This window comes from Hippocampus bargibanti, linkage group LG05, assembly GCF_051943395.1.
Source record: "Hippocampus bargibanti isolate YZ-2025 linkage group LG05, ASM5194339v1, whole genome shotgun sequence".
Lineage (NCBI taxonomy): Eukaryota > Metazoa > Chordata > Actinopteri > Syngnathiformes > Syngnathidae > Hippocampus > Hippocampus bargibanti.
In genome coordinates, this window is record NC_142738.1 from 30,277,646 (window position 1) to 30,283,645 (window position 6,000).

A 6,000-nucleotide genomic window follows, 5' to 3' on the forward strand; every position below is an offset into this window, starting at 1 on the left:
CGCTAAAAGTGCTAATAAGAGCTAGCTTGGTCTTTTTTAACAGTAGTGCAGCTATTTTGATGAAGCCCCTGTGTGCGTTCCCGCCGGGTGGTCGCACGTCGGTGAAAATGAGGCTACATCGGACTGTGACTCCCACTTTGAAAAAAGGGCAAACTCCAACCTTCCGGATTTCAACTTGGACGTGATGGTCCATTGTTGTTGTTCAAAGATGGCGTTCGTTAGCTCTTTTTTCGGCTGGCCAAAATCATCCTGCATGGGAAACTTTCCAAACGGGAAACGGTGCAAAATGTCATGATAAACTCCTCCAAATGAAATGTTCAAAATGTGAAAATAATGAAAAGTTAAAAAAAAAAAAGCAGAGGTGACTTGAGAAGTCCCAACATTCATTTGCAGACGTGAAAGTTGAAATGTGAAGCCAGCACACGGCGCAGTTCGCTGGCTCGACTGGGAAAACACGTCCGTGGCAATCGGTGATTTTGCAGCCACGCTTCGCCCACCCACATTTTCACAGCTCTAATGAAAAAAAAAAGTTTGCTTTCTCCCTATATGCACACGCACACACACACACACACACACACACACACACACACACACACACACACACACACACACACACACACACACACACACACACACACACACACACACACACACACACACACACACACAAGCTCAAATAAAATACAAGGTACAGGTAACATCTGACTTACGACCAACTTCCGTTCAAACCAAACGGTCATAAGTCAAAATGGTCATAAGTTGAAATACATTTGAAATGTTGAATAGAGACTCGCAACCCCCAAAATAATGACATGTCAATCATTTGAAATGTTCCCCCCACAAACAGAAATTGTTACTTGATCCTAAAATGCCGATTTTGACATTCTATTTGCACCCAAATGATTCATCCGTGTCCAAATACTGCGCCAAAGTCAAAATGTAATTTGTCGACGTGACAGGAAATGACATCAATTCATCAATTCAAATACCGGTAACATCCGACTTAGGACCGGGTTCTGTTCCGACCAAACGGTCGTAAGTCAAAATGGTCGTAAGTCAAAATGTTGAATAGAGACTCGGAGGCTAAATGACTCGCAAATGGAAGACGGAGGGGAGAGAGAGAGAGAGATATTGACAGAAAGATGCTGTCAATCATGTCCTTCGAACATTCTGCTCATTTGATGAATATGACAAAACATGGCTGCAAACAAAGACATCATTCACGGAATGACGGCCATTTTGGAATTTTAAAAAAGTGTGCACATTTGGAAAATGGAAGTGATTGGAACCGATTGACGAGCATTTTTTGGGGGGAGGGGGCGGGGTCTGCTGCGGTTGGCTGCCATACGAGATTGGAAGTCCAGCGGGGAGCGGCCATCTTCAAGTTCAAATAAAAATGGCAACAATTGAAAAGAATCAAAGAATTCAAACGCGCCACACCAAGTTTTACTCTGTGGTGCTTTCTACTATCTTTGTGACTGCTTTATTTTCCTGTATATTCCACGTGGAAGTGCTTTGTTACAGCTACAGCTGTTGTTAAAGCGCTAGATCAATCCATACCGTTTGGATTGGATTGAACCCAAACGAATTTTGTTGTATCGGCTGAAGTTCTAAACTCGCCGCCGTGAGTTGGAATCTTCCGCGGTTTAAAACTGGAGCTACAAAAGTACAAAATACCAAAAAAAAGAAGAGAAAAAAGTGCAAAAAGTGGTGATTGAAAAGCTGGAGCATTGAACAAAAGAGACGAGTGGCAAAAAAAGATGGCCGCTGACTGCTTCATATGAAAAAAAAAAAAAAAACGGGGGCAAAGTGCGTCCTCTTGTGGCCACTTTTAGGCCACACAGTTTCGGTCAATCGTGTCAAGCAATCGTGCGTGTGCTTGTGCGTGTGCGTGTGCATGCGCGACACACATACACTCCAGCAAAGGTTGGAAAGAGTTCCCTCGAGCCACTTCCCTCCAAATCAACCTTCAGATTGTGCCAACAAGGAAAAAGAAAAAGCGATGCAGCAGGAGGAGGAAAATGGCAGGCGCTGCTTGCGGGAATCCACTTCTTCTTCTTCTTCTTCTTCTTCTTCTTCTTCTTCTTCTTCTTCTTCTTCTTCTTCTTCTTCTTCTTCTTCTTCTTCTTCTTCTTCTTCTTCTTCTTCTTCTTCTTCTTCTTTTCTTTTTCCTCCTCAAGTGCTTGTGTGAAGGCCATGACGCTTTGGGACGCTCACCGGCGGTATTGCACCACTGCAATTTGCAGAGTTATGGCTGAAGGAAGGAAATGAGGAAGGAAGGAAGGAAGGAAGGAAGGAAATGAGAAAGGAAGGAAGGAAGGAAGGAAGGAAGGAAATGAGGAAGGAAGGAAGGAAGGAAGGAAGGAAGGAAATGAGAAAGGAAGGAAGGAAGGAAGGAAGGAAATGAGGAAGGAAGGAAGGAAGGAAGGAAGGAAATGAGGAAGGAAGGAAATGAGGAAGGAAGGAAGGAAGGAAGGAAGGAAGGAAGGAAGGAAGGAAGGAAGGAAATGAGGAAGGAAGCAAAGAAGAAGGAAAGGAAGGAGGGATAGAAGGAAGGAAGGAAGGAAGGAAATGAGGAAGGAAGGAAGGAAGGAAGGAAGGAAGGAAGGAAGGAAATGAGGAAGGAAGGAAATGAGGAAGGAAGGAAGGAAGGAAGGAAGGAAGGAAATGAGGAAGGAAGGAAGGAAGGAAGGAAGGAAGGAAGGAAGGAAGGAAGGAAGGAAATGAGGAAGGAAGGAAATGAGGAAGGAAGGAAGGAAGGAAGGAAGGAAGGAAGGAAGGAAGGAAGGAAGGAAATGAGGAAGGAAGCAAAGAAGAAGGAAAGGAAGGAGGGATAGAAGGAAGGAAGGAAGGAAGGAAGGAAGGAAGGAAGGAAGGAAGGAAGGAAGGGAGGGAGAAAGGTAGGTGGGAAGGAAAGATGGAAACAAGGAAGGAAGGATAGAAGGAAGCAAAGAAGAAGGAAAGGACGAAAGGAAGGAAAGGAAGAAAAGAAGGATGGAAGGAAGCAAGGAAGGAGGGATAGAAGGAAGGAGGGATGGAAGGAAGGAAGGAAGGAAGGAAGGAAGGAAGGAAGGGAGGGAGAAAGGTAGGTGGGAAGGAAAGATGGAAACAAGGAAGGAAGGATAGAAGGAAGCAAGGAAGGAAGCAAAGAAGAAGGAAAGGACGAAAGGAAGGAAAGGAAGAAAAGAAGGATGGAAGGAAGCAAGGAAGGAGGGATAGAAGGAAGGAGGGATGGAAGGAAGGAAGGAAGGAAGGAAGGAAGGAAGGAAATGAGGAAGGAAGCAAATGAGGAAGGAAGCAAAGAAGAAGGAAAGGACGAAAGGAAGGAAATGAAGAAAAGAAGGAAAGAAGGAAGCAAGGAAGGAAGGGAGGAAGGAAGGAAGGAAGGAAGGAAGGAAGGAAGGAAGGAAGGAAGGAAATGAGGAAGGAAGCAAAGAAGGAAGAAAGGAAGGAGGGATAGAAGGAAGGAAGGAAGGAAGGAAGGAAGGAAGGGAGGGAGAAAGGTAGGTGGGAAGGAAAGATGGAAACAAGGAAGGAAGGATAGAAGGAAGCAAGGAAGGAAGGAAGGAAATGAGGAAGGAAGCAAAGAAGGAAGAAAGGAAGGAGGGATAGAAGTAAGGAAGGAAGGAAGGAAATGAGGAAGGAAGGAAATGAGGAAGGAAGCAAAGAAGGAAGCAAAGAAGGAAGAAAGGAAGGAGGGATAGAAGGAAGGAAGGAAGGAAGGAAGGAAGGAAATGAGGAAGGAAAGGAGGGAGAAAGGAAGGAAGGAAGGAAAGAAGGAAGCGAGGAAGGAAGGCAGGCAGAAAGGTAGGAAGTGAGAAAGCAAGGTGAGAAGGAAAGAAGGAAGCAAGGAAGGGAGAAAGTGAGTAAGGAAGCGAGGAAAGAGGGAAGGAAGTGAGGAAGGAAGAGAGAGGGTAAGTAAGGAAGGAAGGAAGGAAGGAAAGAAAGGAGAAAGAAGGTGAGGAAGGAAAGAAGGAAGAGAGAGGGTAAGTAAGGAAAAAAGGAAGGAAGGAAGCAAGGAGGGAGGGAAAACTTGCATGCGCCTGTAGCGCAAGTTTGCAAGGACCTGACTGAGGTAGAGACCCTGTTCCGATTGGCCGCAGCACAAACGCTGGCCGGCGTTCCCTTTGCACGTCACGTCAAGTCGGTAGCGGCGCCGGAGCGCTCCATTTTCATTCGCACTCCGTCGCTCGTCCGCCTGCCCAGAAGCATCGGCGCCGGTCCCGGCGGAATTAAGGCACTAGCAAGTCCCGCGCCACGGATAGCTTCCAGGACAGCAACGCCTTTGAGTGTCCGTCGGGCGTCCCAAAGCAAACGTGATGCGCAAGCGCCGCTCGCTCTTTCGACCCGCTTCAAATGCGCTCTGCAAAGTGCTGACTTGGACACGTTAAAGTGGCTAAGCTAGCTTGGGATGTAACGGAATGCTTCCCTGACCAAAACAAAAAGCAAAAAAAGGGACACTGCGGAGCGCCTGAGTTGCAATCAGCTGCTTACTTGCGTCATGCATTAAATATGCAGCCAGAGGTCCATCGACCACAATGCGGCTTTTCACATGCTATGCTCTCATTTTGGAGGCGGGACCTTCCCATCGCAGGTTTCCAAAATGGCGGCCGTGGACCATCCCGCCGCCGCCGCCGCGCCTCCGCACGACGTTTGCTGGCGTGCGGAAACTCGGTCATCGGGCGTCGAAAAGGCCAATCCGGATCGCCCGCGGCCCCGCAAGCCGGCGTGCGGGTTTTTGCATCCGGGTCGGTCCCGGGCGGGCAAGAGGAGCCGGCGTCCGTTTTCCGGATCCGACGTTCACCGCGGCCCCTTCCCATGTCACCGTTGACTTTTCCGCCGCGGGGGTGGGCGATTGGGGCGGGGGTCTCGATGTTCCGTGCGCGATATTGCCCGATGAGACAAGAGTGTGCTCTGCATCCTAACGCCTAGTCGTCTATGTGTGGGGTGATGGATACAGTGATACCTTGGCTTACAAACTTAATTGGTTCCCAGAAAGTGTGTGCAAGGCGAAAAGTGTGTATTCCAAACATGAATTTCCCATAAGTGACCATTAAAATGAGAATAATGTGTTCCCATGTCCCCATAAAACATAATGTTCAACTAAATAAGCCTTATAACTACACAAAATATACGTTATTTTACGTATAATAAATTTGCTATGGTATTGTAATGAAAGAAATAAACTGTACTGTATAATAAAGTGGTTTTATTGACCTTTGTGATGGTCGTTGATGGCATGATGGAATGGATAGCTTTTTGCATAAAGTGTCTCAAGGAGCTCTGCGTTGTACATCTTGGAAGTTGTGATATTGCAACAGATGCAGGCAGACACACTAGAAACTTCATTAATAGCTGGTTCCCTTGCTTGTATGTTCTCTTCAAATTGTACAGATGGCTTGTGCAGGTTATTTGTGGAGCCTGATTGATGGGATATTTTAGCCTTGCAGTCTACACTCTGCCTTTGAACTATCAATAAAGTTGAAACGAGTCCAAATTTCACTGTTTTCGAATCATTTTCTTACCATTTCACTTTTGTTTTTTTGTTTCAAGCACTGTCGTCTCCTTTTCGCGTGTGTGTGTGTGTTTCTGTTTCTGTAACCCCTCCCGACGCTCACTGCTGCGTGTGTCCTGCTGCGTGTGTCCTCTACCTCCTTTACCACGGATCTTAACATATCACGTGCGGCTATAACCAAAGATCGGCGGCGGGTAAAAGAGGACAAAAAAAAAAGTCGGCTGCCATTTTCAGCAGCCGGCTCATTCGCTCATTGTGGCGCTCCGTGTGTTTCCCAAAAAATAATTGGTATGCCAAGATTATATTCTCGCGTATTTAACGTTCATAAGGCGAAAAGTTCGTGAGCTAAAGTGTTCGTAAGCCGAGGTATCACTGTACTTTAGTTTAGGGGTAACATACGAGGTCCCCACATAGCGCGGTTTCTTCTAAGCTTCTTCTCTACTCTAGGGAGCTGGCGAGTGGCTTCGCCCAAGGCCCGGCGGGCC